This window comes from Schistocerca nitens, chromosome 10 (genome assembly GCF_023898315.1).
Source record: "Schistocerca nitens isolate TAMUIC-IGC-003100 chromosome 10, iqSchNite1.1, whole genome shotgun sequence".
Taxonomy (NCBI): domain Eukaryota; kingdom Metazoa; phylum Arthropoda; class Insecta; order Orthoptera; family Acrididae; genus Schistocerca; species Schistocerca nitens.
The window spans coordinates 213,374,947-213,400,498 of NC_064623.1; the positions used below are offsets into that span (position 1 = coordinate 213,374,947).

Consider the following 25,552-nt stretch of genomic DNA (forward strand, 5'->3'; position numbering starts at 1 on the left):
GCAGTCATTGTTCTAGATCTTCAGTTGTCTAGGAAACCACAGTTTAGTCAATAATCAGCCGCCTTTAGTGAATTAGCAGACTAGTTAAAAGTTGATTAACTCTCTTCAGTAAATTGATTCCTTAGGATGGATAGGATGTGTGGCTGCTGTGTACAGACGCAGGAGGAGCTGGCCACTGTTCGCGAACAGCTGAACGTGTTGATGGCCGCGGTCAGCCGTCTTCAGGCTGCTGCCTCGGTGTGTAGCAGCAGTGGGGGAGTCTGGTGCATCGCATGGTACATCCCAGGTGCTACATGCTTCACCCACTGTCGCTGCTGTTGAGACATCTTCGTGGGTATCGGGCGCGGTTGGGCCACTCTCTCCCCAAGGGGAGTGGCGGGTTCAGCGGCGTTCGCGGCGCACAAGGCGGAGGATAAATGTGGAGGCTGGCCGTGAGGCATCGCCCGCTCTGCCTGTGAGTGGACATCTGGCCGCTCCTTCAGCAAGGTCTGAGCAGGCTCACGGGGGGAGGGGTTTATTAGTTATTGGGAGCTCCAACGTTAGGCGGGTGATGGAGCCCCTTAGGGAAATGCAGAAAGGTCGGGGAAGAAGGCCAGTGTTCAGTCTGTCTGCTTCCCGGGGGGTCTCATCCGAGATGTGGAGGAGGCTCTGCCGGTGGCGATAGAGAGCACTGGGTGCACCCGACTGCAAATTGTTGCTCATGTCAGCACCAATGACTCCAGCCGTCTGGGTTCAGAGGTCATCCTCAGTTCCTACAGGAGGTTGGCGGAATTGGTGAAGGCGGGAAGCCTCGCTCGCGGGGTGGAATCTGGGCTAACTATTTGTAGTATCGTTCCCAGAACCGATCGCTGTCCTCTGGTTTGGAGCTGAGTGGAAGGCTTAAACCAGAGGCTCAGACGATACTGCGGAGATCTGGGGTGCAAACTTCTCGACCTCCGCTATCGGGTGGAGAAATGTAGGGTCACCCTGAATAGGTCAGGCGTGCACTACACGCCGGAAGCGGCTACAAGGGTAGCGAAGTACGTGTGGAGTGCACATGGGGGTTTTTTAGGTTAGAGAATTCCCTCCCTATGCCCGACAAGATGCCTCCTGAGACGCGGCAAAGTAGGAGTAGGCAAAATGCAACAGGGAATAACAATATTAATGTGCTAATAGTAAACTGCAGGAGGGTCTATAGAAAGGTCCCAGAACTGCTCTCATTAATAAACGGTCACAACGCCCATATAGTAGTAGGGACAGAAAGTTGGCTGAAACCAGATGTAAACAGTAATGAAATCCTAAACTCAGATTGGAATGTATACCGCAGAGACAGGCTGGACAGTGAAGGGGGAGGCGTGTTTATAGTGATAAGAAGTGCAATAGTATCGAAGGAAATTGGCGGAGATCCGAAATGTGAAATGATTTGGGTGAAGGTCACGGTTAAAGCAGGCTCAGACATGGTAAGTGGATGTCTCTATAGGCCCCCTGGCTCAGCAGCTGTTGTGGCTGAGCACCTGAAGGATAATTTGGAAAATATTTAGAGTAGGTTTCCTCACCATGTTATAGTTCTGGGTGGAGATTTTAATTTGCCGGATATAGACTGGGAGACTCAAACGTTCATAACGGGTGGCAGGGACAAAGAATCCAGTGAAATTTTTTTAAGTGCTTTATCTGAAAACTACCTTGAGCAGTTAAACAGAGAACCGACTCGTGGCGATAACATATTAGACCTTCTGGTGACAGACAGACCCGAACTATTTGAAACAGTAACGCAGAACAGGGAATCAGCGATCATAAAGCGGTTACGGCATCGATGATTTCAGCCGTAAATAGAAATATTAAAAAAGGTAAGAAGGTTTTTCTGTTTAGCAAAAGTGACAAAAAGCAGAGTACCTGACGGCTCAACACAAAAGTTGTATCTCGAGTACAAATAGTGTTGAGGATCAGTGGACAAAGTTCAAAACCATCGTACAATATGCGTTAGATGAGTATGTGCCAAGCAAGATCGTAAGAAATGGAAAAGAGCCACCGTGGTACAACAACCGAGTTAGAAAACTGCTGCGGAAGCAAAGGGAACTTCACAGCAAACATAAACATAGCCAAAGCCTTGCAGACAAACAAAAATTACGTGAAGCGAAATGTAGTGTGAGGAGGGCTATGCGAGAGGCATTCAATGAATTCGAAAGTAAAGTTCTATGTACTGACTTGGCAGGAAATCCTAAGAAATTTTGGTCTTGTGTCAAAGCGGTAGGTGGATCAAAACAAAATGTCCAGACACTCTGTGACCAAAATGGTCCTGAAACAGAGGATGACAGACTAAAGGCCGAAATACTAAATGTCTTTTTCCAAAGCTGTTTCACAGAGGAAGACTGCACTGTAGTTCCTTCTCTAGATTGTCGTACAGATGACAAAACGGTGGATATCGAAATAGATGATAGAGGGATAGAGAAGCAATTAAAATCGCTCATAAGAGGAAAGGCCGCTGGACCTGATGGGATACCAGTTCGATTTTACACAGAGTACGCGAAGGGACTTGCCCCCCTTCTTGCAGCGGTATACCGTAGGTCTCTAGAAGAGGATTGGAAAAGAGCACAGGTCATCCCTGTTTTCAAGAAGGGACGTCGAACAGATGTGCAGAACTATAGACCTATATCTCTAATGTCTATTAGTTGTAGAATTTTGGAACACGTATTATGTTCGAGTATAATGACTTTTCTGAAGACTAGAAATCTACTCTGTAGGAATCAGCATGTGTTTCGAAAAAGACGGTCGTGTGAAACCCAGCTCGCGCTATTCATCCACGAGACTCAGAGGGCCATAGACACGGGTTCACAGGTAGATGCCGTGTTTCTTGACTTCCACAAGGCGTTCGATACAGTTCCCCACAGTCGTTTAATGAACAAAGTAAGAGCATATGGACTATCAGATCAATTTTGTGATTGGATTGAGGAGTTCCTAGATAACAGAATGCAGCATGTCATTCTCAATGGAGAGAAGTCTTCCGAAGTAAGAGTGATTTCAGGTGTGCCGCTGAGGAGTGTCATAGGACCGTTGCTATTCACAATATACATAAATGACCTTGTGGATGACATCGGAAGTTCACTGAGGCTTTTTGCGGATGATGCTGTGGTGTATTGAGAGGTTGTAACAATGGAAAATTGTACTGAAATGCAAGAGAATCTGCAGTGAATTGACGCATGGTGCAGGGAATGGCAATTGAATCTCAATGTAGACAAGTGTAATGTGCTGCGAATACATAGGAAGATAGATCCCTTATCATTTAGCTACAAAATAGCAGGTCAACAACTGGAAGCAGTTAATTCCATAAATTATCTGGGAGTACGCATTAGGAGTGATTTAAAATGGAATGATCATATAAAGTTGATCGTCGGTAAAGCAGATGCCAGACTGAGATTCATTGGAAGAATCCTAAGGAAATGCAATCCGAAAACAAAGGAAGTAGGGTACAGTACGCTTGTTCATCCACTGCTTGAATACTGCTCAGCAGTGTGGGATCCGTACCAGATAGGGTTGATAGAAGAGATAGAGAAGATCCAACGGAGAGCAGCACGCTTCGTTACAGGATCATTTAGTAATCGCGAAAGCGTTACGGAAATGATAGATAAACTCCAGTGGAAGACTGCAGGAGAGACGCTCAGTAGCTTGGTACGGGCTTTTGTTGAAGTTTTGAAAACATACCTTCACCGAAGAGTCAAGCAGTATATTGCTCCCTCCTACGTATATCTCTCGAAGAGTCCATGAGGATAAAATCAGAGATATTAGAGCCCACACAGAAGCATACTGACAATCCTTCTTTCCACGAACAATACAAGACTGGAATAGAAGGGAGAACCGATAGAGGTACTCAGGGTACCCTCCGCCACACACCGTCAGGTGGCTTGCGGAGTATGGATGTAGATGTAGATGTAGAAAGTATTTGTTGCTGCAAAATATCATCATTGCTAGCAAACTGGTTAACATATGACAGCGAGCTCTACTTAGCCTATGGCATCCTCAAAAAGTTTTTATATATGCTTCGAGGTAGACATTTCACTGTTATTGTGAACCACAAGCTACTCATTTTCACCTACCATCAGAATCCAGGCAATTCATCACTGCACTAGTAGTGGGATTAGGACTTCATGGCACAGTTCACTCCAGAAATTTAACATGTTTATGGTAAACAGAATGGATGAGCAAATGCTCTGTCTCTCACTGATGCCATTGCAAAGGGAATTGGCTGACACTCAAGCAGAACACAATGAACCGAAGGCTTCCTGCCCAGGCTTCTTCATATCCCATACTAAAATGTAGCACTGTATTGCAAAATGCCAAATTCACAAGTGCATCTGTTCAAGTGTACTTGCTCCAGCAAGCAATCTTGCTGTCTACAGCTCCTCCTGTACAGGATTATAGTCTGCAACATGATTATTAATAAAGGCATTGGTTTGGCCATATATCAAGAAGGACTGCAAGGCATTTGTCCACTAGTGCAACAAAATAACGTGTCACATTGTGATTCTGCTCAGTACTTCCACCCCACTGACTCAGAGATTTGAGTGTATACATGTTGACATCATTGGATGTTAATGACTATCAGAAGGATATAAACACAGCCTTGGCCAGCAGTTTCTCTCATTGGCTTGAGGCCTACCAGTGATAGATTCATTAGGAGCAATTCTAGCCACAATCTTATTCCATAAAAATACCTCGTAAACCACATCTCCTCTGATTTGTCTAAATATTATGACTCACAGATCTAAATTCTACATAACTCAAATGTACATATTAAAAGGAACTTTACTTTGATAGTGAAGAGACATTTAAAAGGGTCCATTTAAAGAAAATTCTTTGTTTGAAGTGTTAAATAAAAATCATTTGAGAAAATTAGTGGTATCCATAATTTGTGATTGATATACTTCACAGGAGTAGCCAGCAGTTGCAGCTTGTGCCTGTTAATGTGTAACTTGATTCATTTCATGTCCCTAAAGGCTATCCTTCATGATGAGATTTATCCAATGTGATCTGTGAATAAATGAGTGAATATTTGTCTGCTGACCTTGTTTTCTCTCCATTTTTGCTCATTCGTCTGGCCTGTTCTCTTCTCAAAGGAATCTGCAGGAGAGATAGATGCAGCAGCAGTGGATAGCGAAGTAGATATCAAGGAAGAACCAGTAATTAATACGAATGCAAATACTCATTGAAGCTTCTCACTGACATATTGCTTTTCATGTAGCCCTTGTGGCAATAAAGTCAGTGCATTGCTTTCCTAAAAACACACACACACACACATACACACACAGAGAGAGAGAGAGAGAGAGAGAGAGAGAGAGCGATTTTCGCGGCAGACTATATTGTATTGGGGTACTGCAGTGTGTGTGTGTTTTCTGTGCTAGTTATCTCTGAATAAGATCCTTGTCCAAAAGTTTAGCAATGTTGTTAGCCTTCTTTATGTGCCTATTGATCAGTCAACACTGCAACTGTATGCCGAGTTGTTACTTTTACCCCTTCCTTTATTTTGTTCCGCACAGAACTTTTCATTATTGTATTTGTACCACCACATGGCTCCGTTTCATCCTATTACCTCATTTCATCTGTCCTCCTACGCTGTACTGTGTTCCATATGTGTTTTGCCCTCCCTCCTAATGCCCATCTGTATGTCTCACTTTGGTTTGTACCTCCACAGTTGTTACACTCATGTCTTCCCGCCTGTCACTAGTGCATCTGTGCTTGATTTTGTGGTATGCTGTAGCTCTGGTCGCAGCCACTCCTCCTGCAGCACCCACTATCACCTACTGACCTCACTGCCAGATTACAGTCAAACATTTTCTAACAAGTTACCTCATTTTATTCTGTAATCCATCCACCCCTTTTCCAAAGACTGTTCTTGTCATTATGTCACGTGATATCTGTTGTCATTTCCTTACCTCCAGGAGTCCTAGTCCCACAAAGCATGCGGGAGAACTTCTTTGCCATTTGAAAGTTAGGAGACGTACTGGCAGAAGTGAATCTGCGAGTGTGGATTGTCAGCCGTGGTTGAATACTAGGCAGAAATGCTAACCGTCACACCACCACAGCACTATGGTTAACACTGCTGCACAAACTACCCAAGCTGAGTGCCCTTCCCAACACAAACTTCAGTTCATATCTGATGCTTATTTTCCCTAACATTGTCGCTACTGTCAGGGCTCTCTGGCTTTTGCATAGCACCGCAGCATTGGACGTAATGGGAACGTCCTGTACCAGACGTGATCTTATAGATTTTATATTTTGCCCTGAGACGTGTAAATCTCTTCTTTATCTATACAATTATAAGGTCGCCTATTGTACAGGACTTTCCCATTACGTCCAATGCTGTGGTACTATTCCAATGCTGGAGAGCCCTGGCAGTAGTGACAGTGTAAGGGAAAATATGCAGAAGAAGTTTGTGTTGAGGAGGGCACTCAGTTTGGATAGTTTGTGCAGCAATGTTAATTATAGTGCTGTGGTGGTGTAATGGTTAGCATTTCTGCCTAGCAAGCAAGAGGACCTGGGTTTGAGACCCAGCTGCAACACAAATTTTAATTCATGCTTGAATAGTTCAACTGTAAGAGCACTTGTCTGCGATAAGAGAGGCACCCGGTTCAAGTCTCCCAATAAGTTTCAAATCTGTTGTTGTTTTTGTTGTTGTCTCCATCATCATCATCATCATCATCATCATCATCATCATCATCATCTTCAGTCCTAAGAATAATTTGATGTGGTTCTCCATGCTAGTCTATCCTGTTCAAGCCTCATCATCTCTGAGTAACTGCTTCAACCTATATACAAGATGTGATCAAAAGGTAACACGAATTTTTGTTTTCTTAAAGAACCTTTATTTATTCATCAACATCAACTTTGTCCCCTTCAGAGCAATCTCCCTCAGATATAATGCACTTTTGCTGGGCATTTTTCCCAGCCTTTGAAGCACTTCTGAAATTTATTTTTCATTATTGTATTCAGCTTTTCAGCAATTCTGTTTTTATTACATCAATGGTGGCAAAATGATGTCCTTTCATAGTTCTATTCAGCCTCAGAAATAGAAAGAACTCACAGGGGGCCATTCCTGTTTAATACAGTGGCCGAGGCAACGTAACAGTTTTGTTTTGTTTTGTCAAAAAATAACAGGAGCATTACTATCATGCAATTTCCACGTTTCACTACAGTTGTGGTCATTTTCTTTGGAGTGCTTCATGCAAACTGTGCACAACTCCCAGGTAGTATTCCTTATTGACTGGTACAACCATAAGGCAGGAACTCATGATGCCCTATGCCATTATAATTGAAGAAAACGGTGAGATGAACCTTCACATCTGATCGAACTCGATTTTTTTCAGTCTTGACTATTCAGACAGTTTCCATCGGGACAATTGGGCCTCGGTTTCATCATACCTGTATACCCATGTTTTGTCACCTATTATAGCTTCATTTAGAAGCACTGGATCGTTGTGAACTTCATTCATCAATCCCCGAGTGATTCAACAATTTTGATGCTACATGTTTCATACCCAAAGCATCTAAAAAAAAAAATTGCTTGACATCAGCCAGAGGATATGCTGACATCATCAGCAACCTTTCTGATGGAGATTACCCAGAACCAATTCTTTACTTTTTCCACTCTGTCATCAGTAACTGTTGTGCTAGGATGTCTTTGGCAGTCATCTTCTTCAGTGCCTTCTCAGCGTTCTTTGAAATGTGTATACCACTCTTAAACTCTTGTCTTACTCAAAGTAGATTCGCCAAAAGCCACAGTCAACATTTTGAATGTTACACTGCTCTTTATTCCACTATTCTAGCAAAATTTAATGGAAATTCTTTGCTCAGTCTTTTTGCAAAGTAAAAATTCACCAAGCACTTGAAAACACATATAACCTTTTCGACTGTCAACAGTAAACTAAATAATTGAAACATCTGAAAAGATAAATGTACATCAGGAACATATGCACCAACAATATAAAAAGAAATAAATTTGAAAATTGGGTTTTTAAAGCCTGCGAAATTAAAAATTTCGCATTACTTTGTGATCACATCGGGTGTCAATCTACTTACTGTATTCATCCCTTGGCCTGCCTTTGTGATCCCCCCCCCCCCTCCCCCTTCGCCCTTCTCCACCCCACACACACACAAACAGTACCTTCCAGTACCAAACTGACAGATCCTTCATGCACCAGGATGTGTCCTGTCAGTTGATCCCTTCTTTTAATGTTGTGCCAGAAGGTTCTTTTTTCAGCAGTTTGCTTCCATACCTTCTTGTTTGTTATTCAAACTAGCCATCTAATCTTCAGCATTCTTCTTTAGCTCCATGTTTCAAAAGCTTCTATTCTCATCTTGTCTGAACTGCTTATTGTCCAAGTTTCAGTTCTGTACTAAAATAAACTTGCACACATCTAAATTTGTATTAGATTTAGATCAGATTTTTATGAGTTTTTTTTCCAGAAATGCTGCTCATGCTATAGCTTGTCTCCGTTTTATATCCTCTCTACTTTGATCATTGTCAGCAATTATGCTGCCCAAATAGCAAAACTTACTAACTGTTCTTAGTTTGTCATTTTCTAAGCTTATTCTCTCAGCATTTCCTGATTTAATTTATCTATATTCCATTAACATTCATTTACTTTTGTCGATATTTATTTTACAACCTCCTTTCAAGACACTGCCCATCTGTCCAGTTGCTCTTCCAAGTTCTTTGCTTTCTCTGACAGAGTTACAATGTCATCAACAAACCTCTTGAGTGTCTTATCCCTGAAATTTACTTCTCTTTCCAAACTTACCCTTGTTTCTGTAACTGCTTGCTATGCTCACGGATCGAATAACATTGGGATAGGCTACAAGTATGTAATACTCCCTTCTCAACCACTCTTTCTCCTTCATATCCTTCACCTCTTACAGTTGCCGTCTGGTTTCTGTCAAATTGTAGAAAATATTTTGCTCTCTGGGTTTAATCATTGTTACTTTCGGAATTGGAAAGAGTGTTCAGTCAAAAATGGCAAAAGCTTTCTCTAAATCTACAAAATCTGTAAGTGTAGGTTTTCTTTTCTTCAACTACATGCTAGGATAAACCATAGGGTTAGCATTGCCTTCCGTGATCCTACATTTCTAATGAACCCAAACTGATCTTCTCCAAGGGTGGCTTCTTCCATTTTTCTGTAAATATTTCATGTCAGTATTTTGCCACCACAACTTATTTGAACTGAAAGTTCAGTAACATTCACACTTGCCATCACCTGCTTTCTTTGGGGTACAAAGAAGGTCTGAGACTACTTAGCCTGTCTCATAGATCGTGCACACCAGGTGGACCTGTTTTGTCATTGCTGGCTCCCCTACAGATCTTAATAATTCTGAGTGAATGTTGTCTACTTCAAAGACCTTATTTTGCCTGAGATCTTTCAGCGCTGTGCTAAATTCTTCTCTCAGTATCGTATCTCCCAACTCACATTTATCTACTTCCTCTCTCCATTCTGTTACTGGGTAGTTATAATTTAACTTTCCCTATTTAACTAATTACTGTATGAGGACCAAACATGGTAACATTAATGTCGAGACATGAGGAAGAGAAATAATGCAGAATCAATTAAACTGAAACACATTTAATGTGCTGCTAAGGTGCATGAAACCATTACATACTGTTACCATTACTGCTACAAAAGGGGCTCAATATGGCACCCATCAGTGTCCAGAAGAGTCTGAAAGTGCAGGATTGCATTCTCCACAACAGAGTGAAGGTGTTTGAAGGAATGCTGGCTACCTCTCTTGACATGCTGCACTTCAGATCAACACATGTGTGAATGTTCCCCTGATAAACCCTGACCTTCAGGCAGCGCCACAACCACAGATCACGGGGAGGGAGCTCAGGTGATCGTGCCGACCGAGCATTTGGAAACGATCGGCTGATAGTTCAATAGTTTCCATACGTGTTTCGGGGAAGCAGGTGTACTTCAAGAGCGATGTGCAGTGAGGCCCCATCTTGCATGAAAACTGTTGAGTTCAGTGCGTCTCTCTCCTGCAGGGTGGATATGAAATACTGGTAGAACACATCACAGTAACACTGGCCAGTCACACTGCACATCTTTGGACCTTGAGTGAGTGCCAACCTGTTCAATAAAGAATGGGCCAATGATGGACATAGTCATGAAGCTACACATACGGCGACAAATTCACCGTACAGAGGAACTTCGTGCAATGTGACTGGAGGTGAAGATCCCCAATTCTGTGTGTCCACCCCACCCATAATAGAAAAATAAGCTTCATCTGTCCATAGGATGGTCCAGGGCCTGTCTTCATCAATGTCAATCCTTGCAAGAAAGTGAAGTGCGAAGTCAACATGTCATTATGCGTCCTACGGTGCAAGCTGCTGTACGGTATGGATCTTGTGCAGATACTATTTGAAAATGTTTCATAGCACCTTTTGTACAGTGGTCTGCAGTGACTCAGGACCGGGAATTGCGCGCAGCGTTGTCTTCCGTAGCAACAGAGATTTCATGGAGCACCTGTGGTGGTTGTCGGCCTCTTCCCAGAGTGACGCCCAGTTCTCTAGTTGATTCAAACTTCATCACGCAGGTGGAGAAAGAGGACCCCACCATAATCCTTTCAGCCAGCAATAATCTCAAAGTGCAGCTGCAGCATTACTGTTGTTTTGATAATATAGTTTCACAAATAATGCCCTGCTCTTTTTGTCCAAGCTCATGTTGACACGTCAACAAGTGCACAGCAACTGGTCAGGTGTGTTAGACTATGAATCAGATGGTTGATAATGGCTCCAAGTGGCCATAGGTAGAACTGGACAGTGGCGTTATATCGCATGGAAATCGTGCATCCCATACTCTGGACATTAATGCTACCAAGTTTGGTACTCGTACAGTATTAGTTTCCATGCTTTTCTTTTGTTCATCAGTCTTCTGACATGTTTGATTTGGCCCACCATGAATTCCTATTCTGTGCCAACCTCTTCAACACAGAGTAGCACATCCTCAATTATTGCTGGATGTATTCCAGTCTCTGTCTTCCTCTACAGTTTTTGCCCTCTACAGCTCCACTAGTGCCAGGGAAGTCATTCCATCATGTCTTAACACTCTGCCATCCGGCGACACCACAGTGGTGTCGTGCGCATAGTATCGCGCAGTGGCCAGCGATATCACTTTTGTATCTTTTGCATTCTGTTGGTGTTTTGTTTAGATAACAATAATTTACACATGTCAACGAGTTTTTTGTTTTCTTTTTGTAAGTACTTGTGCCCTTTCATCATGGCAGATGAAAGAGACAATATGATTAATTATGATGAATGCATGAAGCAAAACTTGGAGGTTGTCAGTACATTGTGTGTGTCTCATCGTGATCTGGTTGACAGACTTTCGAGTCTCATAAAGCAACACCAACTAATAGGCCTATGTATTTCCGAAATGAAAACGAAGAAACTGCCACGTATGTCCTTAAAAAAAAACTTAATGTGCAACTCTTGTGGAGTTGTGTTACATCTTGGAGACTGTTTTGCTGCGTATCATATGAAAGAAAGATGCTAAGTACCAAAGTCAATGCAAATAAACAAATATATGAAACAAATTTGTGTTTATTTACACATGTATATCTTCGAAATTTCGTGAAAGTAGGGGAGCAGGGTTGAGAACTTACGAGAACTAACGATGATATTAGTCAAACGTAACAATTTATAATTTCTCGATAATGTCTAGAACGACTGGCGACAAACCGAGTAATCCGAATTAGCGCTGCTAGCGCCAAGTGAATAAGTTTGTACGAGATGTGCAGATGGCAAAGTGTTAACAGATGTCTCCTTATCAGTGTTTTCTGCATATTCCTTTCCTCTCTGATTCTATACAGAACCTCCTCTTTCCTTATGTTATCAGCCCACCTAATTTTCAACATTCGTCTGTAGAATCACATCTCAAATGCTTCAATTCTCTTTCATTCCAGTTATCCCGCAGTCCATGTTTCACTACCATACAATGCTGCACTCCAAACGCACATTCTCAGAAATTTCTTCCTCAAATTAAGCCCTATGATTGATACTAGTAGACTTCTCTTGGCCAGGAATGCCCTTTTTGCCAGTGCTAGTCTGCTTTTGATGTCCTCCTTGCTCCATCCATCATTGGTTATTTTATTGCCCAGGCAGCAGAATTCCTTAACTTCATGTACTTCGTGACCATCAATCCAGATGTTAAGCTTCTCGCTGTTCTCATTTCTGTTACTTCTCATTACTCTCGTCTTTCTTCGATTTGCTCTCAATCTGTATTCTCCTCATTAGATTGTTCATTCCATTCAGCGGCTAATGTTATTCTTCTTCACTTTCACTCAGGATAGCAATTTCATCAGCAAATTGAATCATTGATATCCTTTCACCTTGAATTTTAATTCCACTCCTAAACTGTTCTTTTATTTCCACCATTGCTTCTTCAATGTCCTGATTGAATAGTAGGGGCAAAAGACTACATCCCTGTTTCACAGCCTTTTTAATCTGAGCACTTCGTTCTTGGTCGTCGTCTCTTATAATTCTCTCTTGGCTGTTGTACATATTGTATATTACCCATCTCTCGCTATAGCTTACCCCAATTTTTCTCAGAATTTCAAACACCTTGCACCGTATTACATTGTCGAGCGCTTTTTCCAGGTCAAAAAATCCTATGAAGGTGTCTTGATTTTGCTTTAGTCTTGCTTCCATTACCAGCTGCAATGTCAGAATTGCCTCTCTCATGCCTTTATCTTATCCAAAGCCAAACTGATCATCATGTAACATATCCTCAATTTTCTTTTCCATTCTTCAGTTGTCAGCAACTTGGATGCATGAGCTGTCAAGCTGATTGTGGGATAATTCTTGCACTTGTCAGCTCTTGCAATCTTCGGGATTGTGTGGATGATAAAGACTGCTGGCTCTTACAGTACCACTTCATAACATGTAATACAGACTGTGACATAAATCTAAATACTGAGTGCTTTGACAGTCATTTTCCAATAATAATGTTCTCATTATTTACCAATAAAATGGTGTAAGAGGGTCGGCTTGGTGAAGCAAGGCTGTATTTTAATTGTTTGGAGGAACATTGATCTTAAGTCTTCCAAAGTGCTTTTAAATTCTGATTCTAATACTGGATCCTCTATCTCTTGTAAATCGACTCCTGTTTCTTCTTCACATTAGACACATCTTCCCCCTCATAGAGGCTTTCTATGTATTCTTTTCACCTATCAACTCTCTCCTCTGCATTTAACAGTGGAATTCCTGTTGCACTCTTTATGTTACCATACTTGCTTTTAATGTCACCAAAGGCTGTTTTGACTTTCTTGTATGCTGAGTCTGTCCTTGCAACATTCCCTTCTTTTTTTTGTTTCTTCACATTTTTCATGCATCCATTTCGTCTTAGGTTCTCTGCACTTCCTATTTATTTCATTCCGCAGTGACTTGTATTTCTGTATTCCTGAGTTTCCCAGAACATTTTTGTACTTTCTCCTTTCATTGATCAACTGAAGTATTTCCTCTGTTACCCGTGGTTTCTTCACAATTACCTTCTTTGTTCCTATGTTTTTCTTTCTAACTTCATTCCTCTTCAACTGTACCACCTACTGAACTATTCCTTATTGCTGTATGTATAGCCTTAAGAGAACTTCAAGTGTATCTTGTCATTCCTTAGTACTTCCGTATCCCACTTCTTTGCATATTGATTCTTCCTGACTAATGTCTTAAACTTCAGCGTACTCTTCATCACTACTATACTGTGACCCAAGTCTATACCTGCTCCTGGCTACACCTTACAATCCAGTGTCTGATTTTGGAATATCTGTCTGACCATGATGTAGTCTAACTGAAATCTTCCCATATCACCCAACCTTTTCGAAGTATACCTCCTCCTCTTGTGATTCTTGAAAAGAGTTTTCACTATTACTAGCTGAAATTAGTCTTTCTCCTCTCTCATTCCTTGTCCCAAGCCCATTTTCTCCTGTAACCTTTTCTTCTACTCCTTCCCTTACAATTGTATTCCAGTCCCCCACGACTATTCGATTTTCATCACCCTTTACATACTGTATTATTTATTATGAATACTTCGTATTCATAATAAATCCTACTCCCTTTACACTATTTTCTGCTGCTGTTAATATTACCCTATACTCATCTGACCAGAAATCCTTGTCTTCTTTCCATTTCTACCATATCTTGATTGAGCCTTTGCATTTCCCTTTTCAGATTTTCTAGTGTCCATACCACATTCAAGCTTCTGACATTTCCACCCCGACTCATAGAATGTTATCCTTTCATTGATTATTCAGTCTTTTTCTCATGGTCACCTCCCCCTTGGCAGTCCCCTCCTGGAGATCCGAATGGGGCACTATTCCAGAACCTTTTTCGAATGGAGAGATCATCATGACACTTTTTCAACTACAGGCCACATGTCATGTGGATATGCGTTACGCGTCTTTAATGCATCTGCATCCTCGTGCTGTTGATCATTGATGATTCTTCCACCTTTAGGGGCAGTTTCCCACCCCTACGACAAGAGTGTGCCCTGAACCTCTGTCCACTCCTCTACCCTCTCTGAAAAGGCTGCTGGAAGAGTGAGGGTGATTTCTTATGCCGGAAGTCTTCAACTGCCAGTGCTGATTATTAATCAAAATTTAAGCAGTGGAGGGATTCAAATCTGGGACCAAAGACATTTTGATTACTAGTCAAAGATGCTGCCCCTAGACCACAGGTCTATATATTATGATGTGTTAAATAGGGAAAGTTTAATTACAACCACTCGGTTTACTCCTACAAATTATTTCCCTTGTATAGCCCTCCTGTATATTGCTTCCACATTTCGGCTTTCCCTTCTGCACTTACAAGGAAACATCACCAACTTGACCCCATATTCTAAGGAGAAAAAAGCAGACTTTAAGATATTTCCCCCAGCAGTTAATCCCATGCAGCACCCTACAGGGTGTGATTCTGACAGTATGCTGTTACTACCTTCTGAAAATAAAGCTTGAAAAGTTTTTCGTGCACCGGTTATGTGTCATTTGCTCCACCCCACTGCAGCTGCTTAATGCCTGAGCATGAAGTGGTGTACAACAGAGCGACAGCCAGAGCCCTTCTGTTCACAGGATGTTGAAGGGGGAGGTGGACAAATCTGTCCCTCACGTTTTGAAATCTTTTCAAGAACACATTATTTTACATGAAAAGAGTATGTAATATGTAAAATTCTCGCACAATTGTATCTCTTGAGACATTCTGGTCATGAAACCGTACTTTCTCAAACACTGTCTTTGGAGGAACATCCTTAAGGGGACATTATATGCCCTATGCCACCAATATGAAATTATCAAATTTTGTGACCCATTATCTTGGAAACTTTTCAAGACATCAACTTACAATTTTCCATAATTATTGAATGCACCTTTCTAGATACACTGAAGTAGAGGTATTACTAAAATTGTATTGTGGGGCATGTTATCCATTTCTTTTTTTCAGACACTCAATTTTTGACAGAATTTTGTAAATAGATGAACATAAAAACAAAACAACTCAGGATATTTTAATTATTCTAGTTCCATGTGTGTTGAATCTCACACTTGGCATGCTGTGAAAAGTTCATATCTCTACCATCAGTACTTTCTTAGAAAATGGGTCATTTATTGCCAAAAATGTAGTTCAGAGATACTGGGGTATAAACTTTTTTGATTGCAATTTCTTATACAGACTTACATTTCTGCATCTTATATGCACTAGAATTGGCCTGGCCCATAGTCTGTGTCTTCTTCAGTGTCACAACAGCCCAGTGCTTGCCTCCTCCTTTTCTTTCTTGCTTCTTTCTTCATTTGCTGAGCAGCTAACTCTGCTTCACGTACACGAAGCTCATCCTTTAGCTGTATTCTGTCCAAATCTTACCCCTAACTTCTCAAGAACCGTAAGTCTTTCATAATTCCCACCATTAAAAGTTATTACAGCATCAGACAGTGCTAAGTTTAGAGTCATAAGGCCAACAAACACAGCACCACACAACATTATTGCAAGACTCATTCACATTCTGGATCTTCTCATGTAAACACTTCTTTAGTAGCTTAGGATTTGCCAAATCTCTGTAAATAGGTTTGATTGCCATAATATCATTACTTTTACCACTGTCATCCATTCCTAAAGTTACTTTCCTTTTTTGATGCACTAGGGGCTGGGGTCACTTCAGAAACATTATCGTGGTTTCCTTCACTGTTAGCACACGTATTTTCAAGTACTTCAGAAGAAAATGAAGGTCTCACTTATCTGTTATCTGCAAATTTGTGTTTCTTGAAGTTACTTTTACACTTAGTCATTTTATTTACATATAAAAAGCAATAGAAGTTAGCATACTACATAAATAGCTGATAATCACACTACTTTCAAGAGAAACTTGTATCAGAAACAAAGGACTGATTTGTTTATTCGTAATGCCAACTTTAGAGACATAGCAGAAGGCACGAAACAAAGCAATTCACAGCTTTCTAGACTGTGTAGTTCCCAAGATATGACTTCTCAACTGTGGCAGTATATGCGTAGCCGCAAAATTTGATTGTCACACGTCAACATTCAAAATATTGTTTGAAGGTCTCACAATGGTCTGTATTGTATACCAAAATGTTCAGGAAAATCCTAAGTAGATTATGAAGTAGAAAACAGAAAATGTCAAGGTTCAGCAAATTTCACATACAGTGTCCCCTTAAGTAGTTTTAAGTACCCAGATTGACAGTTTCACGGTTTCCAAGAGTCCCTGCGCTGTACTGACCAGCAGCTTCACCTCCTCCCATGGGCATCATCTCCATCCAATTTACTGTTCCCATCTCCTCACAGCCAAAGACTAGAAACCTCCTGAATTTGGGGACTTGACTTACACTCGCCCTAATCTATTGAAAGAGAGCAAACTGAAATAGCTCCTCCTGCTTGCACAGTGATGTTAACAAGTGGATATCCTTGGTGGATTACCACCATCCTGAAATATGAGACTGCAGCACTGTAAGTCTGTTTCCCTGTTTCCTGTCTCAGCTTTTGCTGGATTCAGTTATCCTGGGAAGTGGGAGTAAGGAACTCCTCTCTCATTCTCTTATTCACTGTTGTGGAAGTGGTACGGATCTGTTTACCCCCTTCACTTGGCACTTTTCTTGGAGACCTTAGGTTCAAGACCCTTTAATTTCCTCTATTCGTTCTTAGGAAGCCATTCTTTGGCTTCCTTTTCTCTTAGTTCTCTTAGAAGTGTCCTCCTCTGTGCCCTAGACAAGGCTTTGATCTTGATCTGGTCCAATTTATTAGAAATCTTTTCCACATCTTGGACTGCTCTGTCCCCCAAACCAGTTTTGAAAAGAACCTACATTGTTTCAGTGCCCGATTTTTGGGTATTTGAAATATCATCAAGTCCCTCACTTTTTAGATTAGTATCTAAAGGACTACAGATTTTAATGGGAAAATGTACTACTGAAAAAATGCATAATTTGGCAATGATTTGATTTTTGTTCGGCAGTGAAAATGTGTAGTTAAAACTGGCACTGTATATCAGACAGTATTTTTTGATGTAATTGTCTTGCTCTTTGTCCCATGTTTGAATGCACACAGGACCTCACCTTCAGTAGAAAATCATTTTAACCTGTAAACAAATTCAGAGCAGTGAAAAGATGAAAATCTGGAAGTGTCAAATCAGGGCTGTGAGCAGAATCCACATCCACACTCTTCATACCACGATGAGGTGCATCGCAGAGGGTACGTCCCTTTGTACCAGTTATTAGAATTTCTTCCTGTTCCATTCACATATGGAGTGCAGGAAGAATGATTGTTTGAATGCCTGCACACATGCAGTTATTCTAATCTTATCCTCATGATCCCTATATGAGCAATATGTAGGAGGCTGCAGTATATTCCTCAAGTAATCATTTAAAGCTGGTTCTTGAAACTTTGTTAATAGACTTCTTTTTGGGGTAGTTTACACCTATCTCCAGGAGTCTTACAGTTCAGTTCCTTCGGTATCTCTTTGACATTCTCGCACGGATTAAACAAACCTGTGACCATTCGTGCTGCCCTTCTCTGTATATGTTCAGTATCCCCGTTAGTCCTATTTGGTACCAATATTTTAGAACCAGTCACACGAGTGATACGAGGATTAAATCTTGCGCACAGTTACTCTGCTAGCTGGGCTGCTGGGAGAACTTTCAAACTTAGAAGTGATTCATTCCGTTAATTTCGTTCGACGACCCAGGTCCACCATCACGTGAGGTCTCTCTGGCTGTGATTTAGTTGTGTTTGTTCGTCGCTCCTTTCACATTCACATCACGAACTTCCGGCTGAGGTGGCTGTACAGAAATTGAAATTCCCCTGATGTATTTATTACTGGATGAGCTTCAGTGACTAGTCCGCTTTCTACTGACGCACCGCCTCTGCCTTTTACATCTAGAGGTCAATTGCGCATTAGATGGAGGTGTTGGGATATTTTTGATCTGACAGTGTAAGTTCTGGTGTCCATATGATGACGTAAACTGCTAATCAAATGTACACCGACAAGCCAGAACGTTATGACCACTGCCCACTGCGACGCTGAATTCTTCTTGGTGGCGCTGCAGACACGTGACGCGGTAACAAAAGTATGTAAGCGGAGCAGACACGGTCCGGGCGTCATCCTGGTGAAGATAAAGGCTGTTGTTGTTGTTGTGGCCTTGAGTCCTGAGACTGGTTTGATGCAGCTCTCCATGCTACTCTATCCTGTGCAAGCTTCTTCATCTCCCAGTACCTACTGCAGCCTACGTCCTTCTGAATCTGCTTAGTGTATTGATCTCTTGGTCTCCCTCTACGATTTTTACCCTCCACGCTGCCCTCCAATACTAAATTGGTGATCCCTCGATGCCTCAGAACATGTCCTACCAACCGATCCCTTCATCTGGTCAAGTTGTGCCACAAACTTCTCTTCTCCCCAATCCTATTCAATACTTCCTCATTAGTTATGTGATCTACCCATCTAATCTTCAGCTACAAATGGGGAAATCCATTGCGATAAGCGACTTTGAAAAAGGTCACATTATTATTACTCACGGACTGTGAACTAGTGCCTCGAAAACGGTGTTGACGCGCTACTTTGTGAGCATCTACGGAAAGAGGTAGAAGGACAGTGAAAGTATCACTAGGCGCTGAATGGTTGGAGGTCGACGGCTCTTCACATAACTTGGGGTACGGAGGCTTATCTGTTGCGTAAAGTAGGGTAGATGGTCTTCTGTGGCACCTCTGCCGAAAGTCCACAGTTCTGGTGCAAGCACAAGTGTCTCGGGTGACACCGTTCTTCGAATGTTGTTGATCACGGAGCTCTGCATCAGGCCGCAGCTACGTGTTCATACACTCCTGGAAATTGAAATAAGAACACCGTGAATTCATTGTCCCAGGAAGGGGAAACTTTATTGACACATTCCTGGGGTCAGATACATCACATGTTCACACTGACAGAACCACAGGCACATAGACACAGGCAACAGAGCATGCACAATGTCGGCACTAGTACAGTGTATATCCACCTTTCGCAGCAATGCAGGCTGCTATTCTCCCATGGAGACGATCGTAGAGATGCTGGATGTAGACCTGTGGAACGGCTTGCCATGCCATTTCCACCTGGCGGCTCAGTTGGACCAGCGTTCGTGCTGGACGTGCAGACCGCGTGAGACGACGCTTCATCCAGTCCCAAACATGCTCAATGGGGGACAGATCCGGAGATCTTGCTGGCCAGGGTAGTTGACTTACACCTTCTAGAGCACGTTGGGTGGCACGGGATACATGCGGACGTGCATTGTCCTGTTGGAACAGCAAGTTCCCTTGCCGGTCTAGGAATGGTAGAACGATGGGTTCGATGACGGTTTGGATGTACCGTGCACTATTCAGTGTTCCCTCGACGATCACCAGTGGTGTACGGCCAGTGTAGGAGATCGCTCCCCACACCATGATGCCGGGTGTTGGCCCTGTGTGCCTCGGTCGTATGCAGTCCTGATTGTGGCGCTCACCTGCACGGCGCCAAACACGCATACGACCATCATTGCCACCAAGGCAGAAGCGACTCTCATCGCTGAAGACGACACGTCTCCATTCGTCCCTCCATTCACGCCTGTCGCGACACCACTGGAGGCGGGCTGCACGATGTTGGGGCGTGAGCGGAAGACGGCCTAACGGTGTGCGGGACCGTAGCCCAGCTTCATGGAGACGGTTGCGAATGGTCCTCGCCGATACCCCAGGAGCAACAGTGTCCCTAATTTGCTGGGAAGTGGCGGTGCGGTCCCCTACGGCACTGCGTAAGATCCTACGGCGCCGGCCGCGGTGGTCTCGCGGTTCTAGGCGCTCAGTCCGGAACCGCGCGACTGCTGCGGCCGCAGGTTCGAATCCTGCCTCGGGCATGGATGTGTGTGATGTCCTTAGGTTAGTTAGGTTTAAGTAGTTCGAAGTTCTAGGGGACTGATGACCACAGATGTTAAGTCCCATAGTGCTCAGAGCCATTTGAACCATTTGATCCTACGGCCTTGGCGTGCATCCGTGCGTCGCTGCGGTCCGGTCCCAGGTCGACGGGCACGTGCACCTTCCGCCGACCACTGGCGACAACATCGATGTACTGTGGAGACCTCACGCCCCACGTGTTGAGCAATTCGGCGGTACGTCCACCCGGCCTCCCGCATGCCCACTATACGCCCTCACTCAAAGTCCGTCAACTGCACATACGGTTCACGTCCACGCTGTCGCGGCATGCTACCAGTGTTAAAGACTGCGATGGAGCTCCGTATGCCACGGCAAACTGGCTGACACTGACGGCGGCGGTGCACAAATGCTGCGCAGCTAGCGCCATTCGACGGCCAACACCGCGGTTCCTGGTGTGTCCGCTGTGCCGTGCGTGTGATCATTGCTTGTACAGCCCTCTCGCAGTGTCCGGAGAAAGTATGGTGGGTGTGACACACCGGTGTCAATGTGTTCTTTTTTCCATTTCCAGGAGTGTATGTTTGACCCGACGACACCGTCAGTTACCATTGCAGTGGGCACGGGACTACGGGGACTCGACCGTCGATCAACGCGGACGTGTCGGCTCTTCTGGTGAATGACGGTTTTGCTACACCAGGTCGATGATCGTCTCCACAAAAGCCGTCATCGACGCGAACGGCGGCTCGAAACGTGCAGGCTGTTGTGAACAGTAGCGTTCTGCCAGAAACATTCTCCTGCGCTTGTATGGGTCCTGTGGTGGTAATCGAAGACACGTTCACACCTGCGAACCAGATGGATTCTTTCATTCTTGATGTCTTTCTGAGTGCGATGTCATCTTTCGGCAATACAATTGCCCGTATCTCGGAGCCAGGACCGCGCTACAGTGGTTTCAGAAGCATTAAACTGCTCGGCCACCAAACACGACTGATGTAAATCCTATGAAACCCATCTGTGTCGCTATGGGGCGCCATCACCACGTGCGCAAATCAGCGGCCGTTATTTACGCGAATTACATGACGTGCGTGTAGACATGTAATGCCACGTACCTCCACAAACCTACCAACGAACTGTCGGATCCCTGATACGCAGAGTCAGTGATGTATTGCAATAACCGACAAATACGTTACTAAGCTGGTCGTCATAATCTTGTCTTGTGACAGCCAGAGCAAGAGCACCAACAGCAGCGAGTACTGTTTGTATAAAGCGTTTATTTTGCATTTTGTTTACGACCTTCCACTAAGGAAGGGATTCTATTTGTGTTTATCTGCTCTGCATAGTAACTAACAGTTCTTGATAAAACTTTACGTAGTTTTCGTGTTAGATTTCTTAGTGTTTTCTTGATCGTTTAGAACAGAAAGCGCCCTAAAACCGTCTTTTGTTTGTTTCGCGGCCGTTAGCCACTAGTCACTTGAATCAGCAGTTGTCTTGTGACAGCCAGAGCGAGAGCACCAGCAGCAGCGAGTACTGTTTGTATAAAGCGTTTTTGTACTTATTTGCTGCGCTTAGCTTTTAAATAGTTTTTCTGGGAAAACCTAGCGTAGTTTTCGCGTCTCGTATTTCAGTGAGTGTTTCTTGATTATCAGAGTAGTTCATCAGAAGATTATCTTGGGAATTTGTCACCGTATAGAGTAGGGTAAACATAGTCATGTGTAGGGACTGTGGTTGTTGTGAGCGGACGCAAGGAGAATTGGCCACTCTTCGGGGGCAGGTGGAGGCTTTGTCTGTTAGGCTCATCGAGCTCGAGGCGCAGGCGTCGGCTCGTAGTGGCGTTGGGGCAACTGTGGTGAGACCTATGCCTACTTCGGTGGCCTTGGAATCACATGGAACCCCTGATGTCGCTGCGTCTTCCGGCAGTGAGCATCTTACCGGTCAGCCATCACTCCAGGGTGAATGGCGGACAGTGGTGGGCTCGCGCGTGCCTGGCCGAAAGGCGAAGGTGGGATCTGGCCGCGTGGCAGCTGCCTTACCCCTTTCCAACAGGTACGGGGTGCTTCCTAGTGGTGATGACATCGTTTCCGAGCCACCACAGGATGCCTCGCCTGTTGGGCCAGTGGCCGATTCTCCGGCAAGGTCCCGACAGTCACAGAGGGCGGGCCTATTAGTTATAGGGAGCTCCAACGTTAGGCGGGTTATGGAGCCCCTCAGGAAAATAGCGGGTAGGTCGGGGAAGAATGCCAGTGTGCACTCGGTGTGCTTGCCGGGGGGTCTCGTCCGTAATGTGGAGGAGGCCCTTCCGGCGGCTATTGAACGCACTGGGTGTGACCGGCTGCAGATAGTAGCACATGTCGGAACGAATGACGCCTGCCGCTTGGGTTCTGAGGCCATCCTTGGTTCCTTCCGGCGGCTGGCTGATTTGGTGAAGACAACCAGCATCGCACGCGGAGTGCAAGCTGAGCTTAATATCTGCAGCATAGTGCCCAGAGTCGATCGCGGTCCTCTGGTTTGGAGCCGTGTGGAGGGTCTAAACCAGAGGCTCAGACGACTCTGCGACTATAATGGTTGCAAATTCATCGACCTCCGTTATTGGGTGGAGAACTGTAGGGCCCCCCTAGACAGGTCAGGCGTGCACTACACACCGGAAGCAGCTACTAGGGTAGCAGAGTACGTGTGGCGTGCACACGGGGGTTTTTTAGGTTAGAGGGACCCCCCCTTGGGCGAAACGATAAAATACCTGACGGCTTACCAGAGAGAACATTATCATCGTTGATAAAGAACGTCCGTCCTCAGAGACCAAAAACAGGAAAAGTTAACGTAATATTGGTAAACTGCAGGAGTATCCAGGGCAAGGTTCCTGAATTAGTATCTCTTATTGAAGGAAATAGTGCGCATATAGTATTAGGAACGGAAAGTTGGTTAAAACCGGAAGTGAACAGTAACGAAATCCTAGACACAGAATGGAATATATACCGCAAGGATAGGATAAACGCCAATGGTGGAGGAGTATTTATAGCAGTAAAGAATTCAATAATATCCAGTGAAGTTATTAGCGAATGCGAATGTGAAATAATCTGGGTTAAGTTAAGTATCAAAGGTGGGTCAGATATGATAGTCGGATGCTTCTATAGACCACCTGCATCAGCAACCGTAGTAGTTGAGCGCCTCAGAGAGAACCTGCAGAACGTCGTGAAGAAGTTTCGTGATCATACTATTGTAATAGGGGGAGACTTCAATCTACCAGGTATAGAATGGGATAGTCACACAATCAGAACTGGAGCCAGGGACAGAGACTCTTGTGACATTATCCTGACTGCCTTGTCCGAGAATTACTTCGAGCAGATAGTTAGAGAACCAACTCGTGAAGCTAACGTTTTAGACCTCATAGCAACAAATAGACCAGAACTTTTCGACTCCGTGAATGTAGAAGAGGGTATCAGTGATCATAAGTCAGTGGTTGCATCAATGACTACAAGTGTAATAAGAAATGCCAAGAAAGGAAGGAAAATATATTTGCTTAACAAGAGTGATAGGGCACAAATCGCAGAATATCTGAGTGACCACCATCAAACGTTCATTTCTGAGGAAGAGGATGTGGAACAAAAATGGAAAAAATTCAGAAACATCGTCCAGTACGCCTTAGATAAGTTCGTACCGACTAAGGTCCAAAGCGAGGGGAAAGATCCACCGTGGTATAACAATCATGTACGAAAGGTACTACGGAAACAAAGAAAGCTTCATCATAGGTTTAAGAGTAGTCGAATCATAGCTGATAAGGAAAAGCTGAACGAAGCGAAAAAGAGCGTAAAGAGAGCAATGAGAGAAGCATTCAACGAATTCGAACATAAAACATTGGCAAACAATCTAAACAAGAACCCTAAAAAGTTTTGGTCATATGTAAAATCGGTAAGCGGATCTAAATCCCCTATTCAGTCACTCGTTGACCACGATGGCACCGAAACAGAGGACAAACGAAGAAAGGCAGAAATACTGAATTCAGTGTTCCGAAACTGTTTCACTGCGGAAAATCGTAACACGGTCCCTGAATTCAGCCGTCGCACGGACGCCAAAATGGAAAATATTGAAATAAACGATATCGGAATTGAAAAACAACTGCTATCACTTAGTAGCGGAAAAGCATCCGGACCAGACGAGATACCCTTAAGATTCTACAGTGATTATGCTAAAGAACTTGCCCCCTTTCTATCAGCAATTTATCGTAGATCTCTGGAAGAACGTAAAGTACCTAGCGACTGGAAGAAAGCGCAGGTCGTTCCCATTTTCAAGAAGGGTCATAAATCAGATGCGAATAATTATAGGCCTATTTCGCTTACGTCAATCTGTTGTAGAATAATGGAACATGTTTTGTGTTCTCGTATTATGGCTCAAATGGCTCTGAGCACTATGGGATTCAACTTCTGAGGTCATTAGTCCCCTAGAAATTAGTACTAGTTAAACCTAACTAACCTAAGGACAACACAAACATCCATGCCCGAGGCAGGATTCGAACCTGTGACCGTAGCGGTCTTGCGGTTCCAGACTGCAGCGCCTTTAACCGCACGGCCACTTCGGCCGGCTCTCGTATTATGACGTTCTTAGATAATACAAATCTCCTTCATCATAACCAACATGGATTCCGCAAACAGAGATCATGTGAAACTCAGCTCGCCCTATTTGCCCAAGAAATTCACAGTGCCGTAGACACTGGCGAGCAGATTGATGCCGTATTCCTGGACTTCAGGAAGGCATTTGATACGGTTCCGCACTTACGTTTAGTGAAAAAAATACGAGCTTACGGAATATCGGACCAGTTTTGTGATTGGATTCAGGATTTCCTAGAAGAAAGAAAGAACACAACATGTCATTCTTAACGGTTCAAAATCTGCAGATGTAGAGGTAATTTCGGGAGTACCGCAAGGAAGCGTGATAGGACCTTTATTGTTTACAATATACATAAATGACTTAGTTGACAACATCGGTAGCTCCGTGAGGCTATTTGCAGATGACACGGTTGTCTACAAGAAAGTAGCAACATCAGAAGACTCGTACGTACTCCAGGAAGACCTGCAGAGGATTAATGAATGGTGCGACAGCTGGCAGCTTTCCCTAAACGTAGATAAATGTAATATAATGCGCATACATAGGGGCAGAAATCCATTCCAGTACGATTATGCCATAGGTGGT

General features: G+C 43.6%; 1 non-coding gene across 1 annotated transcript; it reads left to right on the forward strand.

Moving 5' to 3' along the window:
• Nucleotides 1-6,460: 6,460 nt before the first annotated feature.
• Trnaa-agc (transfer RNA alanine (anticodon AGC)) lies at nucleotides 6,461-6,533 on the forward strand. The gene has a single exon. It is a non-coding gene; the product is annotated as a tRNA-Ala (tRNA).
• Nucleotides 6,534-25,552: the final 19,019 nt, after the last annotated feature.